The sequence below is a fragment of the Dipodomys spectabilis genome, unplaced genomic scaffold (assembly GCF_019054845.1).
Source record: "Dipodomys spectabilis isolate Male_0828 unplaced genomic scaffold, ASM1905484v1 ptg000019l, whole genome shotgun sequence".
NCBI classification, from domain to species: Eukaryota; Metazoa; Chordata; class Mammalia; order Rodentia; family Heteromyidae; genus Dipodomys; species Dipodomys spectabilis.
This window is the reverse complement of record NW_024870696.1, coordinates 5,067,544-5,091,177: the sequence shown is the minus strand read 5'-3', so window position 1 is coordinate 5,091,177 and position 23,634 is coordinate 5,067,544. Positions and strand designations below refer to the sequence as shown.

At 33.7% G+C, this 23,634-nt stretch overlaps 1 protein-coding gene and 1 non-coding gene across 3 annotated transcripts in view; both read left to right on the top strand.

Annotated features, from left to right (window-relative positions):
- The window catches only part of Brinp3 (BMP/retinoic acid inducible neural specific 3), a 424,144-nt gene that overhangs the window by 308,703 nt on the left and 91,807 nt on the right, over positions 1 to 23,634 (top strand). The window lies entirely within an intron of this gene.
- Positions 4,183 to 4,289, top strand: LOC122104012. The gene has a single exon (XR_006146852.1). It is a non-coding gene; the product is annotated as a U6 spliceosomal RNA (small nuclear RNA).

Sequence of the window (23,634 nt, the reverse complement as noted above, 5' to 3'; positions counted from 1 at the left end):
ATACCTGTGTTTTTTTTTTTAACAAGTCATTCCACCAAATTCCAAAAACAAACAACCACTCCTCTTGAGAGAATCTCAACTTGTGAGGTGATTGCAAAGCTCAGAAGCTTAGGGGTTTTAAAACTGGGAAAGTTGATTTATCCTTCCGAATGCATGTATACAACAGGCTACCCTTGAGCTCTACCTTTGACACTTCAGAATTCCAGGTTTTAGAAGCAATCTCTGACTTGTGTGTGGGAACATTTCAAGTAGAAAAGAGAAAGTGCATCCTGGCTTAAAGACCTTCTGCTTAGGAGTGGTTTGTATTTAACTTCACATTTCGTTTCCAGAGGAAAGTTAGAATTCAAGAGGTAGGAAACACATTATCTTCCACAGGAAGCAGGACAGAAGAAGGAGACAAAGTCTTGGTGATCATTCATAAAATGTATCATACTTCCTATTAAAAATTATATTCACCAAAATCAACTCTTAAAAACAGACAATTGAATTGAATCAGATTAACTTATGAATTCATTAAGTACACTTGTCAGATTTTCCCTATACATTCAAAAATCCCCTCCTGATAGAAAAACAGTTCAGTGTTAGAAAAATACTTTCTATTTTAGATAATTTCTCTTGTCCATCCAATATCTGATTCCATCTGTATAATAATTCAGCAATGATAGACCAAGTTCATCTGCTTATCATTCTATTCATGCATTCTTGAAGGTAAACAACTTCAATTTTTAAGGAATTGTTACATTTTTCCCTAAATGCCACCATAAATTGTTCTAAATTTGTAAAGCAGTTATGTTTTGATCTCTGAAACTAGACATAATGAATCATAATCTTAGTTTATCCTTCATTGATTTTTTAAGATATTTTTAAGATATTGATATGCTAGCATACAACCTACTTTCTAGCAAGCAAAAGACTTCTCTTCTTCCCCTTTCTTTCTATTATATGACCTTATATTTCCTCATTAGGCCATCAGTCATTATTGCTGGCTTTTTCTCACAATGTTTGCCTGTAGATTTTCCAAGTACAACTAATCACTGTACAAAATAACAAAATCAGTTTAGACCTTAATAGATTATGGAAAGACTTTTCTGATTGTGTAAGTCTCGATCATGTCTCTCAGTAAGTAAAAATACATCCAGGTTTTCTAAATATAAATTTAGTTTGAATAATAGATTATTTTAAACAAACTAACAGATGAAAAAATGGTATCTATACTTCCAAGTATTTTAATAGTTTAATTTCAAAAACACATTTGTATTGTATAATATAATGACTGACTATAAAGACCCTTAAGTCTAGTATATATCACAAATGCAAATCTACATTCCATTGTGCTGGTTTTGGTGGGTTATTCTTTTATTTGTGATAAATGTTCACCAGTATTTCTGTTTGAAATGTATTAAAAATTTTCAGTAAGAGATAAAATGTTAACATTCTCATAGCTTGATCTGTCTTTTTTAACCTCCCAGTATCTTGCTCTCTTACAAAAATGCATACTGATACTTTGAAATTCTCAGATGAAATATAAGGTATTTACTATCAAGGAGATCTCCTAGGGGAAACTACATCTGTTCAACAATCTTTAAAACAATGCTTGAATTTCTCAGCATTTTTCAATTCTCAGCCAGCTTTGATGATAACATTCTAGGATGTAAAAAATCCTTCCCAGGAGGATGTAAGGCTGTGGAGCACTTAGTTAGCTACAGTTTGAAGAAATAGATTTCTTTCTAAAACACAAAATACATCAAGAATGCATGTCTTTTAAAAATGTTGTTTGTTCTCTTTTTATTCCAATTCTACCCTGTGTTTTTAAAGTGTCAAATACAGTTTTCTTTTTGCAAATAAATAAATAAAATAAAACATTGTTTATAGATATATGTGCAATTAATGAATTATATAGTATTTAAGAGTACCTCAAGCTGGGCTGTGCTGGTTCATGTCTCATCCTAGCTACTCAGTAGGCTGAAATATGGCAATCAGTTTTTGAACTCAGCTATAACAGATAAATCCATGAGTCTCTCTTTTCCCATAACAAGTAAGAAGTCAGAGTGGATGTAGGGTAAAGTGTCAGGCATCAGCCAAAGAACCAGTAAAAACAGGAAGCTCTTAGTTCAAGTCCCAGTCCTGGTACATAGAATTAATAAAAAGTACTACAGCCCTACCTTAAATGGAAGTTATAGCTTCAAAACACATCAAAGACTAGAAAAGTGTAATAAGACACTTAATGAGAATATAATTCATAAATGTTGCTTCTGAAATTCCATGGAAATCATTATGGTGCAGAATAGAAGGAATTGAAGTCAGAATGTGAACAGTCATGTCTGGAATTAATCCTGTTAGAAAGTAAGTTAGGTTGGATACAGTGTCCCACATCTGTAATGCAAACTACTTGGAAGGTAGAAAATTTTAATAAAAGATCATGGGTTGAGGCCAGCCAGACAAAATATTAGCATGGCCCCAGGTCAAGAAAACAACCTAGACAATGGTAGAGAGTGCCTGTCAGTCACTTGGGAGACCACAAGTGGGATCCTAGCCTGGGGCCCTTTCCAGACAAAAGCATGAGACATTCCCCAAAAATGAATAAAGGCTTGAGAGTATGGGAGAGCAGCTGTTTAGCAAGTTAGAGGACCTAGGTTCAAATCTCAGAAATAAATAATTATATAAACCAATGGTACTTTTGAAAGTTTCAGCTTTTCTCTGTTTACCACCACGATGACCTATGTACTCCAAGTATAGTGTATATGTTCATGATTCTTTAAAATAGTACTTTTCACTAGACAAATGACTCTCCTCTTTAATTAATAAATTTATCTATTGTCAGACTTCTAATTGATCCATCTGTATGATATTAAGGATTTTGGAATGACACTTTTGTTTCAGTGGATGCATCTAGTTTTCTGACCTGAAAGTAAGTATTTTAAGAAATACTTAGGAAGACATTCAACAGTTATTATCCACTTGTCTACATTCATACACATATAATGAAGACTCATGCATATAATGAAGCAGAATCTTTAAAAGAAGAACTAAATTTGGATTATGGATAAAATTCATTTATTTAGAACAGAATGGTAGCATATAATTAAAGTTTTCTTAAAGTCTACACATCTCCAGACACAAACAATTGAAAAATGATCAGTTCATTAGGCCAATCACTTTGCTAAATACAGAAATAGTAATCTAGCCATGTGACACCTGTCATCCTATCTATTCAGGGAGATAAGATCTGAGGATTGTGGCTGGAAGCTAGCCTCGGCAGGAAAGTCTGTATGACTCTTAATTTTAATTAATGACCAGAAAAAAAAAAAGAGGAAGAACATTTGGTTCATATAATAGTGTTTGTCTTGAGTGCAAACACTCAGGGACACTGCCTAGGTTCTTCATTGAAGTCTCAGGACCAACACGATAAAATAAACAAACAAACAAGAAATAGTAACTAAAGTAACAACTTTGATTAAGTTTATTATGATATCTTTTAAATTTCTCAGTATCATTATCCAGATATCTGCTTCCTTCTTATAATTCTGGCTATAGAAATTATTCTTCTGTTTATTCTTGAACACACAGGTATGTTTAATATTTTTAAAGATAAGTGAGCACTATAAAGTTCCAAGGGCTCCTCAAATACCATCTGAAATATCCATACAGTTACTAAATCTCCTAAGAATTGAACAAACTCTTTGGAATTGGGAAAACAATTGAATGGTTTGATTTATAGCACCCATGAGGTCTAACTATGTCTGCCACAACTGGTGACATACCTGACTAAAGATGGCAGGTTGCTAGCTGAAGACACGGTGCCATTGGTAGGGGAATACAATTGTCATGGTCTTAGAGGAACAAAATTGAATGTTCGAGGAAGCATGACTGAAACTTGGAAGTCGGTGCTAGGATAATGTATTAGTGATTGATTGATGGTGATGTCTCATGTACAGGGACACAAACTGTAACACTTATAAATCTTGGTTCTGAAAATGGAGTATGAGAGTTGCCAGCAAAAATATGAGCACCTCTGTACATTTACATCAACAAGTTCATACCTCTGACATCTTGGCAGTTCTCACGTTACCTCCTATGAATAGCTTGAGGACAACATGATCTGCCAAATACAACATAATGATGTGTAAGTCAACATAAGTTTAAGATTACTTGGAGAGAAAAATCATTAAAAAGCAGAAATTGGTGCCCATTTTGGCAGCACATATACTGAAATTGGAATGATACAGAAAATACTAGAATGGTTCCTGTGCAAAGATGACACACAAATTCATGAAGTATTCCATGTTAAAAAATAAAATAAATAGCAGAAATGGTTTTTGAATGAATTTTAATTCTGAAAACAAAAATGAAAATCAGAATAGTGCCAGAGGAAAATACAGCATTCAGTAAAGATTATTTGGTTAAGAAGACATCATGCCTATTTTTATGTTAGATGAAAGAAAACAATGAAGACAAGATTTGCTAATAGATTTTTGAATATGTGAAATTATCATCAAAGTACAAAATTGTATCATTTAAAAAATATTCAGAAAGGGAAAGGAAAAAAGTCACCTTATTGAACAAGGACTATATAAAGCTTATACCTAAATTTTTATAACAAAACTTAGATTTGCTAGAAATTAGATTTGTTTTCAATTAGAAAACATTGATTTTATTTTCTGCATATATTGCAAACTTTGTGAAATAAATGTAAATTGATTCAGAACTAACAACATGTATATTGGAGGGCTTAATTACATTATATTGTGATTACATTATATATGTGAACACATGAAATACTTTGTGTGTGTGTGTGTGTGTGTTTGTGTGTGTGTGTGTGTGGTATGTGTGTATGTTTGTGTGTGAGTGTGTGTGAGAATAGGGCTTAAGTTCAAAGCCTGGGCATTGTCCTTGAGGTTTTTGCTCAAGGCTAGGACTCTACCAAATGAGCCACAATTACATTTCCAGCTTCTTTCTGGTTAATTGTAGCTGCAAGTCTCATGGACTTTTCCTGCCTGAGCTGGCTTCAAACTGTGATCTTCAGAACTCAGCCTCCTGAGTATCAGGAGGTAGGATTACAATCTAGGTAGGATTCCAAACATGAGCCACTTGCACCTGGTTTCATGCATGGAATATCATAACAACCATTTACTTTTAGGCTAACATGTAACGCAATTACAGATTTTGTCTTTAAAGGTGAGTGCTAGTGGCTCAGGCCTATCATCTTAGGTAGAAAGCTGAGATATGAGGATCATGGTTCCAGCCTGGGAAGGAAAGTACATGAATTCTCATGTCTAATTAACCACCAAAATGCTAGAAGTGGAGCCCTGGCTTAAGTAGTAGCCTTGAGCCAAAGTTCAAGCCTCAAGAATTGTACCAAACATTAATTAATTAATTAAAGATTTTATCATTCAACTTCTTATTGAAGTCAATTGTGAAAAAGAAGCAGAAACCCTTTGTTTACCAAAAGTACCAAGTAACCTTGTAAACATAGTTCAACATATGGTTTTTCCCTAAAGAAGTGACTGGAAAGCTCTTTTGAATTATTTATGCTAACCATCTGTTCCTTGCTTATCATTTCTTCCAGCACAGACAAATCTCATGGCCTTCAGACTTTAGCTACAACTACTTCTCAATGAGCAGCTGTTTCCTTATCAAAAATCCATACTGAAGCTGTTTATCCTAAATTGGGGAATTTCATTATTATCTCTAGGGCTCTGGCAGAATTAATCTATTTAAACAGCTTTCTCCTTAAAAACAGGTGCTTAAGTGGCTTATCTAAATTCTATCATTTGGACAATGAGAATCACAAGAAAAAGAACTTCATATTTTTCTCCCACAGAGAGGGGGGGATATGTGTGTGTATGTGTGTGTGTGTGTGTGTGTGTGTGTGTGTGTGTGTGTGTGTGTGTGTGTGTGTGTGATTTCATTTTAATTACCTTTCTTTATAGAAACAATGCTTTTGTCCAGCTTATGACATTCTGCTCCCAACATCCCCAATCAGATGGTGGTGAAGGGAAGGAATAAGAAAGGGCAAGAGAAAAGGAGAAAGAGAAAGAAAGAGAGAGAAAGGAGGGGAGAGAGAGAGAGAAAGAGAAAGACAGAGCTCAATCTAGATTATTGTGATGGAAACTAGCATTTTTATTATAGTTTATTAAAATTTTTGATCATTGTGTTTCTAAGCCTGCTTTAATAAATTCTCAGAATTTTAGTGGCTTAAAACATCATAAATTTATTATTTCATACTTATCTGTGGCCAAAGATGTGAAACATTTTAATAAGATAGCAACATTTTTGGATACTGTAGAGGAAGACATGCCCTTCCTCTTCCAGTTATGGAGACTCTGTACAAGACCTGATTTATTATGAGGTCCTTAATCCCTGCCTCTGTAGGCATTTGTCTCCATCAGCAGTTTGCGCATACTCTTCCTTTCCCTCTAGTCTTATAAGATTAGTTTAGGTAGCATTAAATTCTAGTGGGATAATTAAAGTTAATAATTCTTTGTAATCAAAGAGAAAATCATATCAGACAATTTAAATAGGAAAAGAAGATGTTCTTCAAATCTATTGTAAAAAAGAGAGAAAGAGACCCACCTGAATTCTCTTTCTCAAAGGTAATATTTGTCTAAGTACTGGAGTGTGTAAAATGAGAAAGTCCTGCAGGGGGTGATAGAGGAAAGTTGGTCAATATTACTGGATGGTTGGTGTTTAATAACTGGTTAATAGTAAATGCTGTAAGGAACATTTGACCAAAATTTAGTCAAGCTGTAGAGAATGCATCTAAGTTAATGTTAAATTTCTAGGCTAAGTTAAGATCCAAAACTTAATTACATGGTTATGCATAATTTTTCTAATTAAGGTAATATTTATATGTTTCAGGAATTAGTAAACATATTTTAGAATGGTGACCCATTTTTCTGTGTAAGAGCGTCAAAATACTCAATGAATCTAATGAAGACTGATTGTTGGGGCTCTTAAAATCTCTTGGTAACTTCCATGTTTTGAAAGAATAAAAATTGTCGGACTATGAGTCAGTCTTTTTATCTATCATTAAACTGAAGTAGAAAATTTTCTTGAGCTTCACACATAAAATTTTTTTTCTAGAAAATTTTCTTGAGCTCACACATAAAGTATTTTTTTCTCCTAAAGCATACTATTTCTCCATTTACTTTTATTATCATTTTTTATCACATTCATTTCCTTCATTTTTACTCCCCAATTGATAGTTTTCTTTAAGAGAATCCATTAAGTCAAATTCTATCTCATTACTCATCACTTATTACTCAGTATACTCAAGACTTCCAGGAAGAATAAAATGATTTAAAATATTTAAATAATTGTAAAATAACGCACATTAACAAGGGTATTCTATCTTTTATTCACTCATTTTTGTTTATTGATAATATAGAAGTTACCTTTTTGAATGACATAAACTTATATAACTTATAAACTTATATAACAACAAATGAAAGTAGCATTTTGAAAATTAGAGCACAAGACAAATTTTAAAGAAGTAAATAATGTGGGGCTGGGAAGGTGGCTCAGTGGTAGAGTGCTTGCCTTGCATGCATGAGGCCCTGGGTTCGATTCCTCAGCACCACATAAGCAAAAAGAAAAAAGCTGGAAGTGGCGCTGTGGCTCAAGTGGTAGAGCGCTAGACTTGAGCTGAAGAGCTGAGGGACAGCGCCCAGGCCCAGAGTTCAGGCCCCCATGATCAGACCCCTCCCCAAAAAAAGAAGTAAATAATGTGCAATGAATATAGCAAAATATTTAGAATCGTGTGACCTTCGGAATTCAACTAAGTTAGAGCTTTCTCAAGCTGGAGCAAATCCAGCTTTTTATTTTTAAAGCAGAATTTCTGAAATGAACATATATTGATATTATTTAATTTTCTGTTACTAGTTAACTATTTCTTATAGAAAATTGACTGGAAATTGTGTTTTGTCATTTTCTTTTCCTTAAATCAATGTTTCAAAGAGTCTTACAATACTTCCAGCAAAATTAATCCTTATTGAAAATCTTCCTTTTGGAAGACTTTATTATGTTGAATCGAATCCCAAATCTGCAAGAGCAACCCTTGGTGATGGAAATCCTTTTGCAAACTGGCATCAAATGACACAGAATTCATATTTGGTTCATAGTAGGTAGAAAAATTCTTTACATTTTCATCTGAATTTTGGTTAAGGATCAGAGTTTTAATATTACTCGTTTAAGTATCAGTCTTTTTAGAGTTGGTTAGAGATTCAGTACACTAACCAATTAGACTGTTTTGAAAGGAGGGTGAAAATTGATTGATGCTAACACTATCATTTGAAATGGAAAGTGAAGGCTGCCAATTTGGCTTATTTTTATTTTAAAACCACTTTACAATGTCTTTTAACACACCAAAGCTTATATTTTTCAGCAAAGAAACCAAATGCTTCATTGTATTCTAAATATGCATGTAAAGACCTTGTCAAAAGTTTTGATAGCAGGTTATATACATACATATATATATATATATATATATATATATATATATCTAGAACTCAGCTTCAGATTGTATTTGCAGGCACAGGGAACACTAATAAATTAGGAAAAGTAAGTCAATTTGAGAAATAACAATTGTGTTTGATCCTAAAATTTAATAAGTATTAAAGAGACTACTTTATCTTACATGTAATTAGATGATACAGTGTGTCATGATACTACCCTTAAAAGCTCCACACTCTGCTTATCCCATTATAATCAGTACTTCCATTATATCAACTTTATGAAGTTGCCAATACCAATGATACCATGTGGGAAGTGGAGCTATGGCTCAAGCGGTAGAGTGCTCACCTTGAGCTGAAGAGCTGAGGGACAGTGCCCAAGCCCAGAGTTCAAGCCCTACGATCGACCAAAAAAAAAAAAAATTCCAAACCAATGATACCATGTGGTATTGTTATTTGGTTCCCTGCTTTATTTTATTTAATGTCCATCATGTTCATCTATGTCTTTACAAATATGATAACCATATCAGAGGATGACTATGTTAACTAACTAGATTAACTATTCCATGATGTATACAAGTGCTTTAGGCAGATGTTGAGCTCAATAAATATAGTTCATATAATTTTCTTTAACATTTGCATATAATTTATTTAAATATACCTACAATTCATTTTAGAATAGATTAATAAGATCAAAGCCAAATATTGTTAGGAAAAAATAAAGAAATACCAGAAAAAAGTATGGAAAAATTGAGGAAATGGAAATATAGTTAATGTTCATGGATCAAAATAATTAATACTTTTCAAATGAATAAATGTATCATCCAAAGTTAGCCCTTAGAAAAACAAAGCAATGACATAGTTCTTCATTTGAAACAATAACAACAAGAAGCAATAGCCAAACAACAAAAATCCTACAAAAAATCCTACAAAAATCCTGGAAGTATGACCCCACCTGACTACAAAATTCACAATTGCATCGTAACCCCAAAAAGACTATTCTGAGGTGCAAATAGATAATTAAAATACAGCAAAATGTAGAGAGCCTATTCATGACTCCGTGTATATGCAGCCCACTATTCGTAGACGAAAAATACTAACACCCAGTGTATAAAAGATGATATCTTCCATAGTGGTCTTGAGAAAAATATACATGTACATGTGGATGAATGACATTAAAACAAAAATTAAAACAAATAATTTGAAATGGGTTAAAAACTCTAAGACTACAATAAAAAGTAATACTTAGTGACTTTGATCTGGACAGAAGCTTTTTGGCTAAAATCCCAAGATGCATACATTGAAAAAATGTAGAAAAATGGAATTCCATTTAATTAATTTTTTTGTGAAGTGAAATTAACTAGAAAATGAAAGAATAATCTCTAAATCGAAAATGATATTAGAGAAGTACACATGTTAAACAATTAATATCAAAAGTCATAAACAAATGAAACAGCAAGAAAGAAACAAAATGAATACTTTAATAGTCATATCTAAAGAAGACAAAGGGCATAGAAGGTCACTAAGTACAATTAAGAGTTCACAGTATCTCTAAATATCAGAACTGTGTAAAATAAAAGCATAATATCACCTCATATATGTTTGAATGGCTTTATTTTTTAAAAAAGTAAACAAATAATAAGAAAAGGGAGTATTGGTGAGGATAATTTTTGAACATAATAATTTCTTTAACAATAGAGATTTCTCCTAACATTAAAAAATTTGCCTTATAATTTATATCAATCCCATTATTAGGTATGTATAAAAATCGAATGTATGTCAAAGACACTAAATTCTCACTCTTATTCCAGCATAATTAATAGTAATGAAGACACAGAAGCAATACAAATGTCCAGGAGAACATGGATACATGGATGGATAACATGAATGCATGTTTATGTGCTAAGAAAATCATGTTCAACCACAAAAGTACTTTTAGTATTAGTAAAAAATATGAACCTAGAGGAGAGTGTGGCAACTGAAATAAACCAAATTGAAAGAATATGTTGTGTCCCCTTACTTACTGAATCCCCCAAAAGTTGATCTGATAGACATAAAGGAAAATAAAGATAGCTCTAATGTGTGGTAGTTTTGAAACTGTGAGTTGGGAAGTTGGACAAAAGTCAGGTTAAGGACATAAAATTTCAATTACACATGAAAAACACATTTAAAAGATCCATTGCCCAATATGGTCACCTAAGTTGATATTTGATTTTTGAAGAATGCTAGGAGAATATTCTTACTACAAAATTTAAAAGCTATGAAAGGCAAATGATGCATAAATTATTTATCTCTATTTAGTAAATATATAATCCAATTCAAGTCATCTTGTTTATACATAGTATACACATACAATTTTATCTATCAAATTTATAATAAAATATGTGAGAAATGAATAACTAAAAAATAAAAGTAGACAAATGTTTCAAAAAGTATTTGACCTAAGAATGATGAAACATTTCTCTTTAGATTATCACTGAGACTCCACTTTGGGTTCATTATTGAATACTAGATAATTATCTGCAATAGAGTAAGATTTATTTGTGATATGATGTATCGAGGGATTTTTTCAAAAATTTAAAGCACTGATTCCTTCATATAATATATTCATAAAAGGTTACACTTTTTATCATTCTCCTTTCTCAAAAATTACTTCCTAGTTAAAATATATTATACAGCTAATGTAATACAAAATTCTGCGTATACATTTTATTAATAAAATCAGTTTCATCAATTATATTTTTGGAAATGTAAGATGATAAGGATGGTAAAAATAATGGTTTGTGTTTTTAAGAGTGTTCAAAATGAGCAGACAGTGCAGAAGTACACAAAAGCAACATTTCTGGTTACTGATTCTGGCCCATGACTTCCACATTCATCATTCTCCTGTATGACTTTTATCATAGCATTTATTTAAACTCACAGTGTATTTGTTTTCTGGGTCCAGAACAATAGTATATGTTCTACAACTGTATTTGTCATCAACTTATTTTAAAATGCCTTTAAATTCTCATTGTACAGATATATGTTACATCGTTAGATGTGCTTTTATAACTCCATTAAACAATTCCTTTTTATATATTATAATCCAACAAGTATAATTAAAGAAATTTAATATTATCAGAACAAATGTAGGAAACACTGGTTTGGAAAACATTTCTAAAAAATGTGTATTTTAATAATCTCTCTACGAAATCTTAGAAACAAGTGGGTAGTATTATGTACAAGTTCAACTTTCTATTTATTTGCTATATACATATATAATTATGCATCTCTAAATTCTTAAATATGGATTTTGATAATTTATGAAAATACTGGTGCTTTTTAGTTTTTTTAATTTTTGATAATGGTCAGGTTGATATGTATGAGGTGATATCTCACTCAGTGTGATTTTAATTTTTATTACCCTAATCAGTGATATTGAATATTTTTGTCTGGTGCTGATGGCTTGTGCCTAACATCCAAACTATGTAGGGGCTAGATCATAGAATAGTATGTCAGATACAATCCAAGCAGACAAAGCCATTAACTAGCAAAAAACTAGAAATTGAGTCATAGTTCAAGCGATAGAGCACCAGCTGTCAGTGAAAAAGACTGGAGAAGCAATGAAGTTGAGCTCAAGGCACCAGAACTGAGAATTTTAATTATTATTATTTTCTTTTATTTCATTTGTCTAAGACCAGGACTCAGTCTCAGTATCTGATGCTTGTTTTTGCTTATTCGCTGGCACTCTACTACCCGAGCTAAACCTCCAACCCTATTCAGCATTTTAATCACACTGGTTGATTATTTGCATTACTTTTATACAAAATAAAAATGTCTCAACGTTTAGCTTATTTTCAACAAGGGTATTAGCTGTATAGACATTGAATTATGTAAGTTTCTACTATAACTCAGAAATTAGCTCTTCATTATATGAGTGGCTTCCAAATTCTTTCTCCCATTCAGTAAATTGTCTTTCTGCCATATTTTGCTAATCCATAACTCTCATATCCATCCATATTCTGTTGAACATGCTTTTGTTTGACAACATTTTTGTTTGTTTCATCTCGTACTGGTTAAAATGACAATTATCATTGCTATTTTTGTCACATCTATAACAATTTCCAATACTTACTAAGATTTTCTTCCTGTTGTTTTACCTTGGAATCATATGGTTTAATGTCCTACCATTATGTCCTTGCTAAATTTTGAGTTGATTTTTTGCCCATGGTCTGAACTAAAGGTCTGGAGTATTTTGCATATGTATATACAGTTTTCCCAATAATGCAGGTTGAATAAATCCTTTTCTCCTTTTTCTCCTGTATGTTCTTTTTATTTATTTATTTTTCTCAGTCTTGGGCCTTGAAGTCTGGCTGGGCACACACAGTCCCTGAGCTCTTCAGCTCAAGGCTAGTGCTCTACCACTTGAGCCACAGTGCCATTTCCTCCTTATATTTTCTTGACAAGCCTTCAGCAGACTTGTTGTAGACATATTTCACTGATTTCTGGACCTCTCTTCAGTTTCATAGCATTATGTGCTGACAAAGATGAGAAGAAGTTGGAACTTTCTCAAAATGTTAATGAAAGTGCAAAATGATGCAACTGGTGCATAAAGCAGTATGACAGTTCTGAAAAATAATAGAGTAAATCTTCTGTAGAATGCACCAATCTTACTTCTGGTTGCTTATACAAAAGAACTGAAATTAGAATCTTGAGGAGATATTATCATTCCTGTGTTTGTTACAGTTCTTTCACAAGTGAAAGTGAGTGCAGATAATCTAAATGTCCACCATTAGATGCAAGGATAAAGACAACACTTTCTATAGATACAATGGGATACCCATCCTGAATCATCATACTTTCTTTGATATAATTTGTATAATATATTCAAGATTACACTACATAGATGAAAAATGAGACTTGAGTGTGTTTTAGTGGGGTCAGAAGCACAGATTGAAATCATAAAATCATGAAGCTGAGATTGTATGTGTGCTGTGTAAGTTCTGAAGCTTGATTGCCTTATTAATTAACTTGTATCCCTGTAATATAAGCACATAGAACTATACACATAAAATTTACTTACATACATTTTCTCATTGTGATATTGACATACATTTTAATGTAAAACATATTCATTACTTAAACTTGGTGAGAGGCAGAAAAGATTTTCTGTGCACTATTTTTGTAGTTTCCTGGAGATTTTTATTATTTTTATATAAAATGCTAAACAATGGGGCTGTGAATGTGGCTTAGTGGTAGAGTGCTTGCCTAGCATGCATGAAGCCCTGGGTTCGATTCCTCAGTACCACATACACAAAAAGAGCCAGAAGTGGCACTGGGCTCAAGTGTCAGAGTGCTAGTCTGAGCAAAAAGAAGCTCAGGGACAGTTCTCAGGACCTGAGATCAAGTTCCAGGACTAGCAAAAAAAATAAATAAATAAAATGCTAAACAAAAGCAACTTAGCACTAATTAAAAATACGTTAAATAAAGTTTATATAATAATTAAATCATGTAGCTAATCCCAACTTTTGAAGTACTTATAAAATCAAATGGAGTTAGATATTTTCAGTAATTTTGAATAGCTAATTATAAGTTATATTACTGTATAAGTTATATTACTGTATTCATTTATCTAAACCTCACAGTTGCTCTCAGGTGATAGCTTGTTATTACTTGTGAGAATATATAATCATGCTAGATTTATTGACTTTCCTGTAAAAAGTTTGAACGACCTAAAATGATCCATCATGAGGATTAGGTCTATAAGATTTTGTTTTTCTCCTAAATGTAGGAACTACTTGTTCTAATCTAAAGGGATATTAAAACTTGTTTTATCATCCTGAGAGAGAAGGCTAAATCATTACAAATGGCACCTTGCTTAAACCCCAAAGCACCAGAAGGAAAGTGACTGTACATACAGGTGTATATAGTTCAAGGATTGATGAATATTCTGAGTGAGGAGATAGAGTAGACCATGAATATGTAATGTGCAACAAAAGATGCATGATATAAACTGGTTCCTAGAGATATATTATTCATGTACCAAATTAGAATTCAGGGTAGTTAGAATTCAGTTTAATTTCTCAGATGACATATAAGTTTAAGGCAAAAAACTACCTCTTTCATCTTTGTAGGGATATTATATTTTTTCTTGGCTCCTGAACAGTTGAATATTAGATACTGAGTACCCCAGACCATCAATTAATTAATTAATCAGTTAATTAAACTTTCAACTCCTAGCAGCTCTGTATGTCACCTCATAGATGAGAATCAAGGCAAAGGGTAATGAAACACCATTTACCATGAAGTATTTATAAGACGTCCATTACTGGGGCTGGAAGGTGTCTCAGTGGTAGAGTGCTTGCCTTGAATGCATGAAGCCCTGGGTTTGATTCCTCAGCACCACATAAGCAGAAAAAGTCAGAAGTGGCGCTGTGGCTCAAGTGGTAGAGCACTACCCTTGAGCTGAAGAGCTCAGGGACAGCACCCAGACCCAGAGTTCAAGCCCCACGACCAACCAACCAACAAAAGATGTCCATTACTGAACCAGAATACCCCTTGTACTCATTCAAGATAGAAACCTATATTGATGAATGTTATGAATCTAGGATCATTCCCATTTACATAAGGTTGTCTGAGGAGGAAAGACTTTCAGATAAGGTAAATAACCTTGCCAAAGGTCAAATGATTTTTTTAAGGCTTTGCAGAAACTGAAGCTGCAAAGTACTGGCTACAGAGTATATTCACTTAGCCACCATCCTGTAATGGGGAAGGGAAGACATAAATTTAACAAGGTCATAAACTGATGTCAAACAGCAAAGTGCCTGACCCTCTACCATCAAAAATATTTTCCCGGGAAGTTAATTCACTTTACATGCAAAGCAAATTTTATCTGTCTTCGTTGAGATTTTCCTTGGAGGAATTTTTAAATTAAAAAAATTGAAGTGAAGCATTTTTAATAATTTAAAATAAAGAAATAGAACATTAATAATCACTGTGTGTTCTCAGTGATAGGGACTATGTTGACAAAAAAAAAGACTGGATTGCTCTAGCTATTGGAAGAGATCTGGGAATATCACGTTTAAGATTACAAATAGTCTCTTGAGTTTCTCAATATAATTATGTTTTCTTCATTATTTTGCAAGAGTGTTAATTGCCTACTAGCAATTAACTTCCTGTGTGACTGTCAAGAAATGTAATCAATAGTAAGAGCAGAGGGACCAGTCTGTCATAGTTTCTGTGACCAATATCCCTTGCTCACCTATGGCAAGGTGTTTCTGTTTTAATAAAATGAGCAGGTGCAAATGTAGGAGGCTTCCTCGGAAAGCCACCAGCTAAATCAGTTCATCTCATGGTTCTGAAATTAAAATGTAGCCAATGAGAACTTGGAAATATAATTGCCTCATTTTGAAACTTAAATACATTATAGGCCTCCTGCTAGCACTGCACCTGGCAAATCTACTTATTAAAGTTATGAAGGGAAGAGTTTGCTGAGACATTTTAAATATTATGCTGACATTGTAATAAAAGAAAGGAGAATGGTAGGCATGATCTAATTCTACTGATGTCAGTTTAGTATATACTATTCTTCCTGCAGAGCTGATAATCAAATTTTCCTCGTGGAAATATTTCAAATAATTTTGTACAAAATAAAACTCACTGGATTTAAATATATTACCTCACCAGCAGTTCCTCCATTTCTCTTGATGTTTTTACTGTGCAATTTTTCTTTATCATTAGACTCACCCAAATTCAGATTGTTTTGGTAAGTGTATTTTATTTTTCAGCTCCATAATAGTTTCCTGTACACTTATACATGCTTATGTAAGTAATGGGTAGAATCATTATGAAAGATGAAATCCAATCTCTGTCACTGTACTGGCTAAACCATCACTTGTGTTCTGAAATACGATTAATCTTCATCAGCAAGGAACCATGAAACAGAACCAGTATTCAGAATTTTCACATCAATGTTTTATACAAATGCTTTAGCTAGCTTTCCTCAGTCTTTCTCAGATGTCTTGAGTGAACAAAAAATACTGGAGTTTCAATAAACAAAAAAGGTTCACATGCAAATTGGTGTCTTAATGCTCTAGAATATGTGGCAGGAGTGAATAAATTTCCTTAAATTACAGATGATTATAGTAACAGAAACAAAACAAGAATGTTGTAGTAATATTCTGAAATAAAAATTAGCATATACGGATTGTGGAATTTTTAAAAATAAGTGTAGTGTTTGTGGTACATGATTTTCAACATTTTAGGTCCACAGGACTGTATTTGAATTCCTTGTGGAAACTGTTTTATAGAATATAAAGTATTTTAGCTTTTATAAAGATACTATATGTTCTATATATGTTACATATATGCTATATATATAACATTTGTTATAAATTATGTTATATATAGTGTTCAAACTTATCTAAGAGTGCTGTGTATTGCATCAGTAAAGATTCATATCCAAATGCTTAGACTATAAAACAGCCTACTTGGATCTCAAATTAATTGCAATTTCTTATTTAGCACATTTCAGACATTACTATAATACCCCTAGGTATTACCAATATTTGTTTATGTTTTCAGTTATGTCACTTTTCCTCTTAAAATTATGCATCATTTTTATTGTTTTTAACAACAAACCACATGGATTCAGTGGTCTCTCAGTTTATCATCACTATCTACTATGTACAGCTATAATAAATGAATGAATTAAATATGGGCTTGGACATAAGAGTCAATTGGAACAAGAGTGACAAACGACAATCAATTCATCTTAAACTTAGTGATGTTGCCATCTGTTATTATTTGCAAGAAGGGCAATTTTCTCTTGGCTTAAGTTGGTGTCTAGTGCCTGTGTTTGGGCTTGTGTTGAAAAAGCATGTCAGCTTTTTGGGGACTTGAAAAGGATCAAGGTCTGCAATATCCAGGCCTCCAGAGTTAAAAGAACTAACCAGTTATTGACCCTCAATTGGAACAAGAGTGACAAACAACATCAACTCATCTTACAACTTAGTGATGTTGCCATCTGTTATTATTTGCAAGAAGGGGCAATTTTCTCTTGGCTTAAGTTTGTGTCTAGTGCCTGTATTTAGGCTTGTGTTGAAAAAGCATGTCAGCTTTTTTGGGACTTGAAAAGGATCAAGGTCTACAACATCCAGGCCTCCAGAGTTAAAAGAACTAACCAGTTATTGACCCGCAGCATTAAAAAAATAAGTGTAAGAAAGCCTCAAGGCGTATGTTGCATAAAATCAAAGAAGGGTGTGGTCTTCCTTTAATCATGGCAGGTGTTTAGCCCATCACTTCTATTTCTCCTTGGAGGCAGAATGTCAAGAAGATATGGAAATGTAGCCAATATGAGAACTTCTCCTGGAAGGAAAGAGTGGATGAGATTTCTAACATTTGGATGATAAATTAAAAGAAGAGCCTCCTGAAAAGTGAACTTGTAGCTCACCCAGAAACATTCTATCCTTCAAGCTAAGTTGCTCTGATTTGCAATTACCACCAAGGGTGTTAGGAGGCCTGCAAAGGTTGACTTCTTCCCCTCACTTTCCTTCCCTTTACAAGAGGTATTGTTTATTGTGGTGTGCAGATCAATGGAAGCTATGTTAGACACTGATTTACAGATTTGCTCACAACCCTCATGAAATAGGCCTTTTCATTTTGTAGAGTGATGGGATATTTGTGTCATCTTTCCCAGACAGGAAGAGAGGATTTAAAGAGGAAAGCAGGCAAGTTAATAGTTGATGACCAGTAGGGGAAAATTTAGGATAGCAATAGTCACCAAATATCTCATTTCTACTTTTTTCCTATAATTCTTACAGTTAATATATACAATGTAATAAAGTTAAACTAAAAAGGGACTGGGAAGGTGGCTCAGTGGTAGAGTGCTTGCCTTGTATGCATGAAGCCTTGGGTTTAATTCCTCAGTACCATATAAAAAGAAAAAAAAAAAGCTGGAAGTGGTGCTATGGCTCACATAGTGGAGCACTAGCATTAAGCTGAAGAGGTGTGGGACAGCCCCTAGGCCAAGGGTTCAGGACCAAAAACCTACAAAAAAAGTTAAACTAAAATTAAAAGGATACACACTTTATAATAGCAAGAAAGAAAAAAATACTTGTGTCCCTATCTTGGGGTTCATTTCGCTTAACATGATCTTATTTGAGCTTTTCTGCTTGTCCCAGACATATACTTTGCAAAAAAGGGAAAGCATGGGACCTATGTTTCTTTGGGTCTGGCTTACTTCACTTAATATAATTTTCTCCAAGTCTTTCCATTTCCTAACAAATGGGGCAATGTCATTCTTTCTGATGGAGGCATAGAATTCCATTGTGTATATATGCCACATTTTCTTGATCCATTCATCTACTGAGGGGCATCTGGGTTGGTTCCATATCTTAGCTACGGTAAATAATGCTGCAATAAACATAGTTCTGCTGGTAGCTTTAGTATGGTCTTGTTTGTGATCATTTGGGTAAATGCCCAAAAGTGGGACTGCTGAATCATAAGGGAGCTCTATGTGGAGTGGTTTGAGGAACCTCCATACTACTTTCCAAAGTGGTTGAACAAGTTTACACTCCCACCAACAATGAAGTAGGGTTCCCTTCTGGCCACACTCTCTCGACCCTCCACTGTTATTAAGAGTTCTTGATTATAGCCATTCTAACTGGGATGAGGTGGAATCTCAATGTTGTTTTGATTTGCATTCCTTTTATGGCAAGAGAGGTTGGGCATTTCTTCATGTGTCTATTTACTGGCCATTCAATTTAAACAGTACAGTTCATGGAGACAGCATAACAAAAAAAATCCACAAGAAATTGTTTTTGTTTTTGTTTATTTCCCCTTTCTTGTGGAAACCAGGAAAGCTTTGGATTCTAGGTGTCAGCTAAAGCGAGAGAGAGAGAGAGAGAGAGAGAGAGAGAGAGAGAGAGAGAGAGAGAGAGGGGGGGGGGGGGGGGAGGGAGAGGGAGAGGGAGGGAGAGGGAGGGAGAGAGAGGGAGAGAGAGAGGGAGAGGGAGAGGGAGGGAGAGAGAGGGGGAGAGGGAGAGAGGGAGAGAGAGGGAGAGGGAGAGGGAGAGGGAGAGAGGGAGAGAGAAAGAGAGAGAGGGAGAAGAAAGAGAGAGGGAGAGAGAGAGAGAGAGAGAGAGAGAGAGAGAGAGAGAGAGAGAGAGAGAGAGAGAGAGAGAGACTACAGCGCTCCTAGGATGATGCAAAGTTTATTAGCAGGCTTGCAATTCTTCCAAGACATAAACTGATTGTTTTAAAAAATTTAGAATTCAAGGAATGGATTTTATAGTAGCAGAATATAGCATCTTCTGGAAATTTCAGGATATGCAGCAAATGTTGATTGATGATAAACAGCAGACAGGGTAAACAAACAGACACATAGATGAATATTGACAATGAATAAACACAGATCTTGTTTGTTCAGCTTTTCCACTCCTGTTAAATGTAAAAATCAGATGGTAATATTTTTATATTTCTAAAATATAAAGTAGGGTAGAATGAAATAAGTTGCAATTTGCAATATACAAAGACTCATTTCTATACCTTTCTTGAACAATTACCTTTACTAGGTTTATAAAAGAAAGAAATGTTTCTGGCTAAGTCAACTCTAATGTCTCCATGGGCTAACTGAGAGTCTAGTTTTTCAGAATGAATTAAGTAATGTATTGTGAAGTAAAATCCTATAACATAAAAATAAATGTACTTTTGTTTTAGTCCTTTGTGTTTTGCTCCAACATATGAAAGATGGCAATATGTTTTTAGGTTATAATATATAGTTGGTAAATCACTATCCTAATGCTTGCACAACAGTAGAGCATCATTTTATTGAACATTTATTTGGGAGCTTGAGATATTGGTTCTATTGTAGATCAATCCCTCTGATAACAATTTCACTAGTTTTGCAATTTGCTACTTCAATTTAATATTGCCAGTGGTGTTAGACCTGCTATTACTTTTATTGCTTAGATTACTACTGAAAATATTGTTGGGAGAAAGAAGTAATATTGCCATGATTTTATTATTAGACCACTTTTCTTATACACAATGTCAGCACACTACAAAAGCATCAGGTTCTCAGGCAATATGCTATCATTTATATCTTTTATTACTGGCTCTCAGGGTTTGCCAATGAGAACAGTAATGGTGATTTTCACAGTGATGGTCAGAACAGTTCACTTCTGCCACAGAGAGAATAAATACAATGTTCCAATTTTCAATTTCAAAATATGTTTTAGGGAAATAAAATCCAATGATAATTGTCATTTTTGTTTGAATGCCCCATGAATTCCAAGGCAATCAATATATAGTATAAAAGACCAAACCTATTAAGAGGGTTCTACACCATGTACATATTAATTAATATATGATATTTTTACTGTTTAGAAGATTTGAAAAATGAAACCCTATATTTTTTATTACTAGGGAAATACATAGCACTGGGTTTTTTTCCTTTCAAATAGCTAGTTTACAAGCACTACCATTAAATTGGTCTTGTTCATTAGTATATGATTTTAATGTTTGTGATAATAAACCTATAGAGCTATTTTATTTAGTAATAATATATACACTTGCTCCTTTTTTTTTTTGGTCAGTCATGGGACTTGAACTCTGGGCCTAAACACTGTCCCTGAGTTCTTCAGCTCAAGGATAGCTCTCTACCACTTGGCTACAGAGCCACTTCTGGTTTTTCTGGTGGTTTATTGGAGATAAGAGTGTCATGGACCTTCCTGCCTAGGCTGTCTTTGAACCATGGCTTTGAACTGGTGACCCACCAGTGCCTGGCTACCTTTGCTCCTTAATATGAAGCTTTTATTTTTGTAGTTTATAAGTATGTATACAGCTTAATATATAAGTTATACATCAAAAAGAAAATTGATACCTGTATTCTATATGTATGCACATGTGCCCAGATTTAATTGGAAGCATGTCCTTTTTCTGTTTTAAAAACTTTCTGTGTGGAACTTCAGTATAAATAACCTTCCACAGAAGAGAATGACTCTTCTGCAGAAGAGCCTGAAAATAAGATTTATTTTTTCTTTTTTTGGTGGTATTGAAGCTTGAACTCAGGGCCTTGCACTTTTGATGCGGGTACTCTCCCATTTCAGCCAAGCCCCCACTATTAAGATAGAAATTTCAAAACTGGTCAGTATAAGTATAAATCTTCTTGATGTTGGAAAATAAAGATTTACCAATCTGATGCTAAATTCATATAATTCTAACAGGGACAGGCCACCCTTATGTACAGGGGTTACATTAGAAAGAACATGTAAATTATGATGCATTTTACAAAGACAAGATGAGATTAGTATGTCAGTCTTTGGAGCAGTAGTTCTTTTTAATTTTATGATGAACTTTAAGTAGGTTTACAAAAAAGTTGCCATTCAATGAAGTAGTTAATAACTTCAATGAATTTTGATCAATGTCATCCCTTTTACCTTTCTCACCTACCTCTTTCTTCATTTTGTAGGATATGCATTGAAATTTTTACTGCATTCTCCATCCTCTTCTCTTTGTTCTTCTATCTACTTCCTCTGGTTGGTCTGTACATTACCAACCTTACCTTTTTTTTTTTGGTCAGTCATGGGACTTGAACTCTGGGCCTGGGCACTGTCCCTTAGCTCTTCAGCTCAAGGCTGGTGCTCTACCACTTGAGTCACGGTGCCACTTCCAGCTTTCTAGTAGTTTACTAGAGGTAAAAGTCTCACAGACTTTCTTGTCCAGGCTGGCTTTGAACTGCGATCCCCAGATCTCAGCCTCCTGAGTAGCTAGGATTATAGACATGAGCCACCTGCACCCGGCCACCTTAACCCTTTAAGTGTCAGTTGCCTGTGCTTTTTTTTTGTTGACCTTTGTTTTAAGCTTTCTAAGGAATTAAACTCTTTGAGTTCTCCTGTGAATCGACTGTATTTCAGTTAATACATTTGTATACACTAGTGTAACATCCAACGTATTTAATCCTAGCTTCTATACTACCCAGCAGTAGTTCCTGAAGTATAGCTTTGTGAAAACCTAGTAGTCATTGAAGTATTTTCTAGATGTCCATATCAGACCTCTGGGATAACACTGTGGGCTTTAGTTTTTCACATGCCCTTATGAGAATGTAGTGCAAAAGTTTAGAAACCATGAAATATGTACAATCATGACAAATTGTATGCAGATGCAGATATGATAGTCTAGATGTTTCTATTAAGCCAGGAATTGAAGAGGTTTGCAAAACTGTGGAACAATGTCTATCTTCTCATGAAATAGCTATACTGGTTTATAAAATATAGTTATTTTGCATAAAAATATTTATATTTCAAACTCTTATAAATTACTTATATGGATATATATTTTATAAATTTGACAAATACAAATAAAATATAAAATAGATTAACAAAACTTCTTTGTTCCCTCAGTAATTCCTGGTTATGCTGGGTCTCTTCAGATATGATGTTTTGGAGCTTTAAAAAGTTGCATTTTCTGCCCTTTTTTACAGGCTGAGGACAATTTACATGTTAGCAACAGCACGAATACTGTACTGCTTCCAATCCCTGAGAGAGAGAGAGAACAAGGTGTCACTTGCAATCATGATAAAGAGAAAAATAGAAACATAATATCTCTTCATCATATATAAGTGTTAACATTTACATAGTTGAATAAAGAATTATGTAATGAGTTAGTCAGTGATTCATCACTGCAAGGTGAAGATTCTCTTGTTGAGTTGCATCATACATTTTTTTTTCTTGTCTAGTGTGTACTTCTGCTTTAGGTAAGCCAACTATGACAAAAGCAGAACAAAAATTGTTAAAGACAACTTAAACTGAGTGATAGAGAGCGCAGTAAAGTGACTGCATGGTTCCATGTTCGTATTCTTTGTTCTCTCTAGTTAGATGAAGACATTTGTGGCTGTTGGAGGCAAACTTCTTGGCTAAAGTTGCTTTCCCTGCTGTGGAAGAGTTAGCTTGGTTTTCTTCTCAGTTTTCTTACTCTTTGAAAAGTGTGTCAACTCTTAAAACTTGATGTTCAAAGTTAAGTTTCCAACAACATTACCAACACTTTATCTTTATATCTTATGGTAATTACTGTACTTGGACATACACAAGGGATAAACTCTATTAAGTGACTTAAGATAATATTCCTTATACTTGTTCTCAGTTTAATTATAATTATGCCAATATGAATATTTTTAAAGTTGATGATGTTATTTATATAGTGT